The sequence below is a fragment of the Gossypium arboreum genome, chromosome 11 (genome assembly GCF_025698485.1).
Source record: "Gossypium arboreum isolate Shixiya-1 chromosome 11, ASM2569848v2, whole genome shotgun sequence".
Classification (NCBI taxonomy): domain Eukaryota; kingdom Viridiplantae; phylum Streptophyta; class Magnoliopsida; order Malvales; family Malvaceae; genus Gossypium; species Gossypium arboreum.
Window position 1 is genome coordinate 9,209,653 of NC_069080.1, and position 12,378 is coordinate 9,222,030.

Consider the following 12,378-nt stretch of genomic DNA (forward strand, 5'->3'; position numbering starts at 1 on the left):
TCAACTGTTTCCTTTTGGAGACCCCCTCCATATGGATGGTTCAAATTCAATGTTTGTGGTGTAACTAAACAGGATAAAGCCGGCTGTGGAGGAATTTTGAGAGATTTTGAGGGGATGGCAAGAGGGATATTCTCTGGTGCTGCAGGTACAAATGTTACTGAGGAAGCTGAGATTGAAGCGGTGAAAATTGCTCTCGAAGTGTTTGAATCGACAAGCTGGAAGTGTTTTAATTCACTGATAATTGAAGTAGGCTCTGCGGTGGTGTTTTCTTGGTGTAACAACAAGGGGCTGAGACCTTGGTCGCTTCAGGCAATTTTTTCAGAAATTGAATCAACTAAGTGCAAGGCTGGATCCATTGTCTTCTCTTTGGTGGATAGGAATGGAAACGACCTGACGTTCTCATTGGCTTTGGCTGGGGTAAATATGACTTAATTGTTTAAAGCTTGGTAGTGATTTTTGCTTTGTTTGGTACTTTAATGCTGCTGGAACTATGCTTTAATTTTTGCTGTATTTTTATTTGGATACTACTCTGCTTTGTTACTATTAACAGAGCAGTATGAATGTTGCGAAAAAAAAAATATCAAATACACTTCAAGGGTTTATCTTGATATTGTCATTTTTCTTGAGTTAATATCAAGTTGATTTATGATACCAACTCAGTTAAGGACAACATTAATAAGCCAACTTAATCACGCACTTAAATAATAGTATATACACACACACACACAAACAATCTGGATGAAATAATTTGTACAATAACATTGACTTGTATAAAAATGTTAAGGCTAAAGGGCCTTAAAAGCCCTAATTTTTTTTCCACTCACTTGAGCCTTTGAACAATTAATTCAGCCATTTATCCATTAAAGTTAATTGCCAGTTACATATCTATGTTAAATTTGAAAATTTAAATAATTGTTGATGTGGCATCCACATTGCAATTCACGTGTATGCTAGATCAACAAAGTTATAGATGTTAAGTTTTTTTTTTATCCATTTTTAGTGATTTGATAAACAATGCAAATTCAAGTGCTAAAAGAGACAAAAAAATTAAATAGAAGGTGTAGACCCAATTTTTAGCCCGGGCCCATATATATTCAAAGATAAAACATAAAACGGCCCAAAATACAAGTCAAGTTACAAATGGCCCAACACTAATAGGCCCAATTTCGGAAAACCTAGGGTTTTCATATGTTTCGCGCCGCAGCAGTGGCCACCAGCAGCCTCCACGCACTATGCACGATCACCGACTCGCGCATGGCTCGCCTCATATCCGTGCGCTTTGCTCCCATGTCTCCATGACCTACAATATGAGCAAAAATAACTAGAAACCGCTTGTATTTTGGACTATAAAGCCTCTAAATTTTGATTGTAAAATGATGGTTTTTTTTCCTCTCGGAGAAAGAGAATACGAATTGTATACAAAATACACACAAAAATCAGTAGAAAGTAACCAAAGAGTATTTTCAAAGGTAATTATTTAATGCAATTTTTTTTTGTTTCTTCTTTTTCCATTTTTTTTCATTTCCATTCGGATCCGCATACGAAAATATAAAAAGAAAGGGGAGGGGAACTCACCGTCGCGGCACAAGAGGAACCTCTGAAGTCGAAGTTTGGCTCAAAATGGTGGTGGAGCCGTTTCTCTTTAGTCTGTTGAAGAAGAGAAAAAAGAGGGGAAAGTGAAGGAGAAGAGTCTCAAAACTTAAGGGATTTTTTAAGGAAAAAGTTAAAATGTTCTCTTTAAAGCAAAAATAATAATTTTTAAAGTAGGTTTTAATTTTAAGAAACAAAATAAAACAGCATTGGGAAGGGTAGAGTCAGTATGTGACTTGGTCCACGCGTATTTACCTTTTAGATGGAGGATTTGCGCTTTTAGTCCGCCTCCTTTGTGTCCACTTTTAAATTGGCCCAATTCACATTTTATTGTCTTTTAAAATTTTCACTAAAATTTGCATACTGTTCCAATTTGGCCCGCGCCTGGGTACTACGTTTAGGAGTTTGGATCTTTTGCGTTTTTGGACCCTATGCATTCGCGCGCCTTGCACTTTGATCCCTATTTTAATTTCCATGGTTTGTTGTATTTATAAAGTATCCCTTTTGTTTTAATTTTTTTTATATTTTTTTTGCATAATTCATTTTTTCATTCACTTAGTTTTTTATATATTCAGTATATACATTTTAAATCGCTTTGACAGTTTTACCTTTTTAAAAAACATTATTTTAGCGTTTTTATATATCTTATTTTGTATGTTATTACATTTAAATATTCTTATATATACGTTATTATGCACATAATTTATGATAAAATTAACTCTATTCTATGTACACTATTGTTTTCATATTATCTTATGTAAATATTTTCTTTTAAATTTTATATATATATTTTTTAAATTTATTTATGTATAATTTGGTTCTCTTTAAAGGGTTATTGTATATTTTATTTATTTTAGTATCTTGGTATATATTATTTACACTTTTTTTCCCATTTTCATATATACATCATTAGTTAAATTAACTTGTCTATGTTTTATATATTTTTTAATAATTATTCATATATTGTCAGTTTTTATATGCATATAAGTTATTTCGAATTTTTGCTTGTGTATTTCTTTGCATATATTTAATAGTATTTAAATTGTTTATATCATTGACTCCTAGTTCTTGTGTTGTCTTGCATATCACGTGTCGTCACTGGCTTTCATATCGTTTTCACATATTATTGTTCATATATGTAATTATGTTTTTTTTATTTCTTGTAATTGCATTATGGTTTCAATTCCCATGTTTACTCAACATCGATTGTTTTTATCCTCAAGCAAACAAGTATTTTTAATTCGTTTTTGTAACTATCAATTTAAAAAAAAAACTTCTAAAACAAAGACAATGTTTGGCGTTTGGAAATTTAGAAAATCGTGCCTTAACATGCTGGGCTTCGATTTTTTGCTTACCCAAAATAGTCAAATATTCCTTTAAAATTTCATTCATGTTTTCTAAATTTTAAAATAAGGCAATGTTTTATGTTTGGAAATTCGAGAAATCGTGCCCTAACGTGCTGGGTTTCGCTTTTTTTCGTTGGTCCAAATAATTGAATACCCTTTTCGTTGCATTTTGGAAATCATGAAGTGATCTCAATTTTTGGAGGCTTAAAATATCGTGTCCTAACGTGCTGGATGTGGTTTTTTATTTCTTTGAAACGAGTGAATCTTAAAATCCAATTCGAGTTGTGCACACACTTTTAAGAGGATCATATTTCAATGGTTTTTTTAAAATTTTCAACATTAGACATAAATTAATTAATTAGGTACCAATTTTGGGCGTTACGAGGGTGCTAATCCTTCCTCGTACGTAACTGACTCCCGAACCTATTTCTTGATTTTTCGTGGGCCAAAATCCATATTTTAATAAAATGATTTATTAGGTGATCCGATCACACCTAAACCAAAAAAGGATTGGTGGCGACTCCATACCTCGTTTTAAAGTCGATCCCTTTTTTTTCAAACTTTTAAAAATGATTTCGACAGCTTGGCGACTCCATTGGGGACCAATAAGAGAGTCAAACTGTAAAATTGATTATTTTCTGTCCTTTTGTCGAAAATTTAAAATTTAGATTTTAACATATGATCTTTTTATTGCATTTTATGGGTTTTATGGTTTTTGTCATTTTATTCGTGTTTTGCATTTTGAGTTTTTTTATATCCCTTCACATCATCTTACATGACCGTTGTGGTCGCACCTTTTTAAGTGGGAGTGATGAACTATGCCTTCGTGAGGTTTTCACATCCACATGGGCTAGTGGACTGCTTCCGGGATATATCCGTACCTATGTCTTCGTGAGGTTTTCACCTCCGCATGGATATAGGGAAATGTATTCCTCTGAACTGAACTCGATCCGCATGAGCCTATAATGGGTGAGAGTTGAGGAATCTGCTGGTTCAGATACCATTTTCTTAGAACCGAGCCGCATATAGTGAACTCTAGGAGCCCGCCCTAGGTAGAGCTATGTTGAACTCTAGTGATTACCCAGTTAGGTGTTTAATTATTTTCTATTTGCTTAAATTTTTATTTTTTGAATACTAACTTGTTGTGTTTTGTTGTGATTATGTTTTGCATGTCATTTCATATTAAAAAGGTGTCAACTTCTGTTCGGTTGCTAAATTAGAAAGGTTGTTATGGAGAGCGAATTCCTTGATAAAGTAGAGGATAATGGGACTGTCCGTATCTGGTCAGAGAAGATGCAACTTGAGAAAGGGGATAGCCTAGTTGAGGGGTATGCATCGGGGTTGTCGGGCTTCACTCACATCAATGTAACCTAAAATGAACTCTAAGAGTTGAGGGATATATGGGCTCGTCAGGATGATGAGACCAAGCAGCTATTCTATCAAAGTTATGGTGACTTACCCTACCTGCTCGATATCAAGGTGGACAAGTACTTGTTTCGGGCTATGGCTCAGTTTTGGAACCCGGCATATAGTTGTTTCACCTTCGGGAAGGTGGACTTGGTGCCTACTGTGGAGGAGTATACAGCTTTGCTTCGTTGTCCAAAGGTTCAAGTCAACAAAGTTTATTCCAAGGCTGCTAGTGGCCTAGCTTTTGTAAAGAAGTTAACGGGTATCACTGGGATGAGTGAACAATGGGTTACAGCTTTTATTCAGCAAAAAGGTGAAGGTAGGTGTATTCCTTGGGTAAGTTTGAGGGACCTGATCGTAGCACATCCAGATACAAAGAGGAAAGTTGATGTCTTCGCCTTGAGTATTTATGGTTTGGTGATTTTCCCTAAGGCTTTAAGGCATATAGCTGAAGCAGTTGCCGATTTCTTTGATCGACTTGACAAATGGGTCACACCGGTGCCGGCAATTCTTGCTGAGACATTCAGATCCTTAAGTGCATATCGGAGGGCAAGTGAATGTAGATTTATAAGGTGTGAGCAGTTATTGTTGGCTTGGTTCTACGGCCATTTCTGGAAGGTGGATAAGGTTTCCTATCGGGTTTTTCTGAGAGTTACTCCCCGTTAAAGGAGATAGCAGCCATGTCTAGGAGATATGAAATATCAGAAGAAAATTGGATCGTGCTCTTCCGAAATCTTAAGGAAGAGGATGTTGAGTGGAGAGCTCCTTAGTTTGTTCCTGATGAGATCCTCTATCGGTGTGGGAGTTTTGATTGGGTACCTCTACTTAGAATTTGGGGAGCTGCTGGATATGCCCCTTTGCTCGTTTTAAGACAATACAGGTCAAGCCAGTTTATACTGATGACACATGGATTAGCCCATAGTGAGTTCGCGTATAGGGAGAAGAATTATAAGAATAAGGTTCAAGAGATTTCTGATGCTTGAAAACAGACGCGCCGGATGAAGCGATCGGCTGTTGGATCAATGACGACTCCTGAATAAAATGGGTGGTTGAGTAAAAGAGTTAACGATAATATCCCCGAGCTGAGTTTAGAGGATGTTCGTGTGATGAAAGAATATTTGCAAGTAATTCCCTCCGAGCTTGAAATCGTAAAACGGGACTCCGAAGAAAGAAATACAGAGTTGGGGAAAAAGATAGAATAATTGGAGGAAGAAAAGATGCATTTGAGTTTGGATGTCGATGTTCAGAAACTCGAGGTCGAGAAGTTGAGAAAAGGGAAAAAGAAGGTTGAGGAAGACTTGGATAGTTTGAAGACCGATTACAAGAAGTTGCATATGTCGATGAAAACTGCTAGATTGGGAAAGACGTCAGAGTAGTGGCGATAAGAAGTTCAAGAGGAAAAGGCTAGAGCAGATCAGTGGGAGAAGAGATTCCATGATGCTCGAGCACGTGAAAGCGCCTTAAAGAAGAGCTTGGTTGAAGGCCAAGGTGAGAAAGAGATATTAGTAGCTCAGGTAGCGAAGCTAGAAAAGGCCCTGCATCAACACCGTGGTCGTAACTCTGATATTGAATTAAAAGCCAGCCTGAGTAGGATTGAAGATTTGAAAGGGAAGGTAGAAGAGCTCGAGACTACACTACAAAACTGTGAGCTTCGAATTGAATTACTTGAGTCAAACAATGAGCAGTGGAAGGAACAACTCTGTCAATCGCAAGACCAAGTCAGGGAAAGAGATTATATCATGGGCGAGGCCGTGGCTCAGATTCAAGAAGTGGCCGATTATCTACAGACCTTAGTGGTTTAGGCTGATGTGTTATGTTTGAAGTATGAGTTAGAGTCAGACCGGGGTCATGAGCTGGCTTGCCTTCTTAAGAAAGTTAAAGCTTTGAGTATTAGGGCTAGACCGTATATATGATTTGTTTTATGAAAAGGATTTTGCTTTCTAATAAATTTTTTTAAATGGAATTGAAACAGAATCGACGTCTCTTTAGTTTTGCATTCATTTCATGCATTTGCATTTCATCGCATCATGTACATTAAATTTCAAAAAAAGAACCTTAATTAATTAAAAAATTGTATTATAGTTACCCTGAAACATCAATACCACACACGGAAAAAGACCAAAGCTATGGATCAAAGGTTGGAAAAATTAGAGCAAATGCAGAAAGAAATGCAGGAACAGATTTAAGCACAAACGCAAGAGCAATTAGCTAAGATCCAGCAAGATATGAAAGATCAAATGCTGTAATCTCAGAGGAGTATGATGAGCGAATTGACTCAGCTACTAGTTGGAAAACCGGAAAAGGGGAAGAGTTCCAAGGTCAATGCTGAAGATGTTAGCGGGATTCTTGCTTATCCTCCGGGTTTCACCCCAACAAATACCTCAGTGCCTCCTCAAAAGTTGTCTGTTAGTATCAAACCCCAATATCAGACTGGTACTTCGGTACCGATAAATATTCGGATGGGCTCGTGTTCCAACCCTAGAGACCATCGGGCAAATCCTACAGTCTCTGACTTCGGTGAGGTCGCGAAAGTAGGAAAGGCAGAAGCAAAATTTCCAAAGCGACTAGAAGACTGATATAAATGGTTGGAGGAAAAATTTAAGGCATTGAAAACGCTGATTATCATTGTGGAATGGATGCTAAGAAGTTGAGCCTGGTCCCGGATTTGGTACTCCCTCGGAAGTTCAAAATTCCGGAGTTTGAGAAATACAACGGAACCAGTTGCCTTGAGGCTCATGTCACTATGTTTTGTCGAAGGATAACTGGTCATGTCAATAATGATCAGTTATTGATTCACTGTTTCTAGGACAGTTTGGCCGGGCCTGCGGCTAAGTGGTACAATCAATTAAGTCGTAGCCAAGTCAAATCATGGAAAAACTTAGCACAGGCCTTCATTAAACAATATGGTCATATGACTCACATAGCGCCTGATAGGATCAAATTACAAAACATGTAGAATAAGTCAAATGAAAGTTTCAGGCAATATGCTCAGAGGTGGAGGGAGATTGCTACATAAGTCTAGCCCCTACTATTGGAAAAGGAAACAACCATGCTTTTCATTAATACCTTGAAGGCACCTTTTATTAATCACATGGTGGGAAGCGCAACTAAGAGTTTTGCGGATATAGTTATGTCTGGTGAAATGATTGAAAATGCAATAAGGTGCGAAAAGATAAAGGCAAGGGAAAGCACCAGGAGGTTGGCCCCGAAAAAGAAAGAAAATGAAGTCAGCAATGTGAACATGTGTTATGCGAAACCAATCATGGTAAATCAACCGAAAGTGGTAGCCACGGGCCAGCAAGCTTCACCAAGGCAGGAGCCCAATAAAGCAGAACACGGAGAATTCCCAGTTTACTCCCATTCCAGTAACGTATCAGGAGCTGTACAAAAGTTTGTTTGATGCACACATCGTATCTCCTTTTTATTTAAAACCACTGCAACCCTCATACCCCAAGTGGTATGATGCAGGTGCTCAATATGAATATCATGCTGGAATCGCGGGACACTCGATAGAGAACTGTACCTCTTTTAAGAGGGTTGTCGAAAGGCTCATCAACATGGGTATTGTGAAATTCGATGATGCACCTGGTGTAGGAAATCTGTTACCCAATCATACTAATAAAGGGGTAAATGCAATAGTCGAGAATATGGGGAGGAAAATTAAGTTGGATATGACAGAAGTGAGAACCCCGATGAGGGAGGTTTTGAAGAAGATGGTAGAGAAATGTCTAGTCATGCAAGACTTTGGGAGCAAATCCCGAGAAGCAGGAAACTATTGTGAGTTCCATGGAGAGGTGGACCATGAGATAGAAACATGTAATAAATTTAGAGCCCTAGTACAGGCTCTAATAAACAACAAAGAGCTAGAGTTCTTTGAGTTTACTAAGAAGGAAGATGTATGCACCTCAAAGGAGGGGTTGATAGAGAAGGTTTCTGAGGTCAATCACCCAGTGGTGATCATTTCACGATCGAAAATTAATAAAGTTGGAGCAAAAATCACACCGAGAGTTGTAATCCATAGACCCATGACTTTTCGGTATAAGGATATCAAAAGGGTGCTTTGAAAGTACAACTGTAATGTGACATATCCATAGGGGGAGAATCTGGTCAGCACGCCAAGTACAAAGGTCGAGCGTGGAAAAGGGAAGCCCGTGATAATTGAACTGTAAAAGCCTAATTTTCAGTGGTGTCGGAACATTGATTCGAGATCACTAAATCCGACAAATGAGTAGGAAATATTATTAATTTAGTGAGTATAAGTTAAATGTTAAGTTAGGAAAAATTTTGAAATAGAGAAATGTACAATATATATATTAAAATAATTAGAATTGAAAATGAGGTATCGAGACCTCGGGAATTTTAAATCGAGCCATAAATATTTTTATAAATATTTATGGAGGGTTAATAAGTTAGTATTAAATTTTTGTCAAGAAATTTTAAAGTACTGATAGCTAATTGAACAAAAAGGACTAAATTGTATCAAATGCAAAATTATGCGAAATGATTAAATAGCTTAAATGATAAAAGAAAGAGGGTTTAAAAGGCAAATAGACCCAAGGTCTATTTGGGCTGGACGGCAAGAGCATGAAATCACCAAGAAAATAAGGGCAAAATTGGAAAATTACAAAATTTACTTAATAAAGCTTGGACTAAAGTGGAATTATCTAGATTTCTCTTTATTTTTCTTCATTCTCATCAGCAAAAACACCATGGAAGAGTTACCTTAAGCTGGTTTTTCATATTTTTACTGCAAGTAAGTTCAATTCTTGATTATTTCTTGAAATTTTTGTGTTTTTGTGACTTTTACAACTAGGTCCATTTGTTGAATTCATTAGTTCTTGATTCTATGAAAGAAATTGAAAGTTTCTATGAATATGTGCTGGAAGTATATGATGATTTGATATAGAATTAGAGCTTTAAATTATTTATATGCTGACTTTATTGAAAGAATTGAATAGAAAGTGAATGTTTGGGACCTAAATTGTAAAAGAGTTTGAAGTTAGAGTTGTATGTGGAAATTCTGAATTTCAATAGTTATGAAATAACTTATAATGTCTAGGAAAATTATTAATTGAAAAAATTAGTTTAATTGAGGGGTTAATTAAGTAAGGACTGAATTGTATGAACTGTGAAATTTGGGGCAAAATGAAAATCAACATTTTGCACTAAAATAGTTTTGGACAGCAGCAATAGTCTAACTTTGAAAAATCTCCAAAAATTTTAAAAATATAACTAGAGGATGAATAAAATATGAAATTAAAGCTTATTGAGTCTAGTTTCTTATAGAAGAAACGATGTAAGCAATGGAATTGTAAATCATGAGATATAATAAGTTTTGTGAGACAATGTCAGAACGATTTCGGGTTCCCCTATTCTGAATTTGGAAAATCATCAAAAATTGGATAAAAATAATTAAGGAATTAAATTTATATGTTTAAAATCCTTAAAGAGTCTATTTTCAATAGAAATAAGCAGAAACATCATCCGAATCTCGTACAATGAGATAATTAATTCTTAGTGAAGAAGGGTCGGAACTGTCAGACAGCAGAACAGGGGAAACTTTAAAGAATAAACTGTACTTATTGGATGAACCAAAAATTCTGAAAATTTTATGGTAATAAGATAAGTAAGTCTAGTTTGAGGAAAAATTAGCGGATCTTAATTTCAAGTTCTGTAGCTTAAGATATAAATAATTTAGTAACTATGACGCAAATAGACAGTTTTGAATATACATAAGTAAATATGTATGTTTTAGGCTCATGGACTAAATTAAATAAAAGTAAAATTTTATGGGAATTTTGTAAAAAAAATGTTAGAAATGACCAATTTGCATGAAATGAATTATTTTATTCTTTAAATTACAAAATTGAATGAAATTATTAATTTAGCTCAAGATCAGGGAAAAACATGTTTTAAGGATTAAATTGGAAAGTGTTGAAATTATGGTAAATTCTGACATTTTATAGAATTCATAGGTTGTTATCAATTTGTGTGAGAACAACGGCTGGAAATAAGGATTAAATTGCAATTATTTTATTTTATTTTAACCTAAGGATGAAATCGTCATTAATTAAAAGTTTAGGGGTAAAATGATAATTTTGTTTAGAGCATTAGTTGAATGTATTATAACATGAAATAAATGAAAACGACGATCAAATTTCTTTATAAAGATCCGGATGACTTGAATACGAGACTTGAACGTGGAAAAGAAAAGATATCGGATTAATGAAATATATGATAAATGAATCGGTAACTCCGGTAATGCTCTGTAACTCTATTCCGGTGACGGATTCGGGTTAGGGGCGTTACATGAACAAGGGAAAGAGAGGACAAAACCACTGGTTAATAAACCAGTAATTGAAGATGAAGCTAAAGAATTTTTGAAGTTCCTAAAACACAGTGAGTATAGTGTTGTGGAACAGTTGCACAAGCAACCGGTACGCACATCGGTACTAGCCTTGCTCCAAAACTCAGAGGTTCACCGAAATGCGTTGATGAAGGTGTTGAACAAGACCTATGTCGCTGAAGATATTTCAGTGAACAAGCTAGACCGCCTTGTCAGTAACATAAGCACCGATAATTTCATCTCCTTCAGTGACGATGAAATACCACCAAGGGGCATGGGATCCACCAAGGCTTTGCACATCACCACTCGCTGCAAAGGGTATACATTGCCGGGGGTATTAATTGATAATGGGTCAGCACTGAATGTTTTGCCATTGTCCACATTAAATAGGTTACCAATAGACAGTTCTCATATAAAGACATGCCAGAACATAGTGAGGGCATTTGATGGCACTGAGAGGAAAGTGATGGGAAGGATTGATGTACCTCTGCTGATCGGACCAAACACATACGAGGTAGATTTCCTTGTGATGGATATTACGCCTTCTTATAATTGCTTGTTGGGGAGGCCTTAGATTCACTCGGCAGGGGTAGTACCGTCATCGTTGTACCAAAAGTTAAAGTTGGTAATCGGGGGCCGCTTGATAACGATAAATGCTGAGGAGGACATTATTGCATCCGTTACTAGTAGTGCACCGTATATAAAAAATAATGATGAAACAATTGAGTGTTCCTATCGGTCATTGGAGTTTGTAAATACAACTTTCATCATTTAAGGGGGCAAGGTCCCAATGCCAAGAATGTCTGAGACTACGAGGATGAGCTTGCAATTAACAGTGGGAAAGGGAGTATTGCCTGGAAGAGAACTTGGAAAGTATCTTCATGGACGAGTTGAGGTGCCGGTTTTGGCTAATAAACAGGATCGCTTTGGCTTAGGGTATAGGCCAAATACAAAGCAGAAAAGAAAGGAGATGGAAAGGACGCAGAGGAGACAAATAGCACGACTGAATGGGGCAGAAGTTGAGTGGGAATCAATGACTTTTCCCCATATATCCTATACATTTGTGTCAGGTGGAGTTATTTATCCTGAATTGAATATGACAAGAGAGGGAACAGCTGAAGACGCAATGGAAAATTTGAATATTAATATCATATCTGAAGTGCAAGTGATGAAACGTGACTTAGCAAGTATTGCCCTTATGAGCTTGGAAGTGTTCTAAACAACTGGACTGCGGAGGAAATTCCTGTAGTTTTTAGTGCTAATACAAAGTAATGTTTAAAACACACTTGTTGTTTTAAAGCCTAGAAGCAATAAGAATCATTTGCGAAATAGGCTCATGTTCAAAACGTTTATTTCAATATAAATACACTTTCATGTCTTATTCTGAGCAAATATTCTTTTATCTTGAGCAAATTTTATTTTCTTGCATTTCATTGATAATCCTACTATAAAAATAAAGCTATACTTAGGTTCATTTGATTGTTGGATATTCTTTCGTGCCTACAATAGGTCTCTAGATATCAATGGCATGAGTGATGCTGTTACAAACTCAGAGTTCCTTTTTGAGAGAGACGTGTGTCTGGAGGGATCTCAAGATTTTGAAGTTGATGAAGGCTGTAGCTTACCTTCAGATTTGTTAAGGATGGTAGAACAGGAGGAGAAACAGATTCTACCCCATAAAGAGACAAT

The 12,378-nt window shown here is 36.3% G+C and overlaps 1 long non-coding RNA gene across 1 annotated transcript; it reads right to left on the bottom strand.

The window, feature by feature from the left end:
• Positions 1 to 1,047: 1,047 nt before the first annotated feature.
• On the bottom strand, positions 1,048 to 1,701 carry LOC128283809 (uncharacterized). Its single transcript, XR_008274218.1, has 2 exons — positions 1,576 to 1,701; positions 1,048 to 1,300 (listed from the first exon to the last, which is right to left on the bottom strand). It is a non-coding gene; the product is annotated as an uncharacterized LOC128283809 (long non-coding RNA).
• Between the last annotated feature and the right edge of the window lie 10,677 nt (positions 1,702 to 12,378).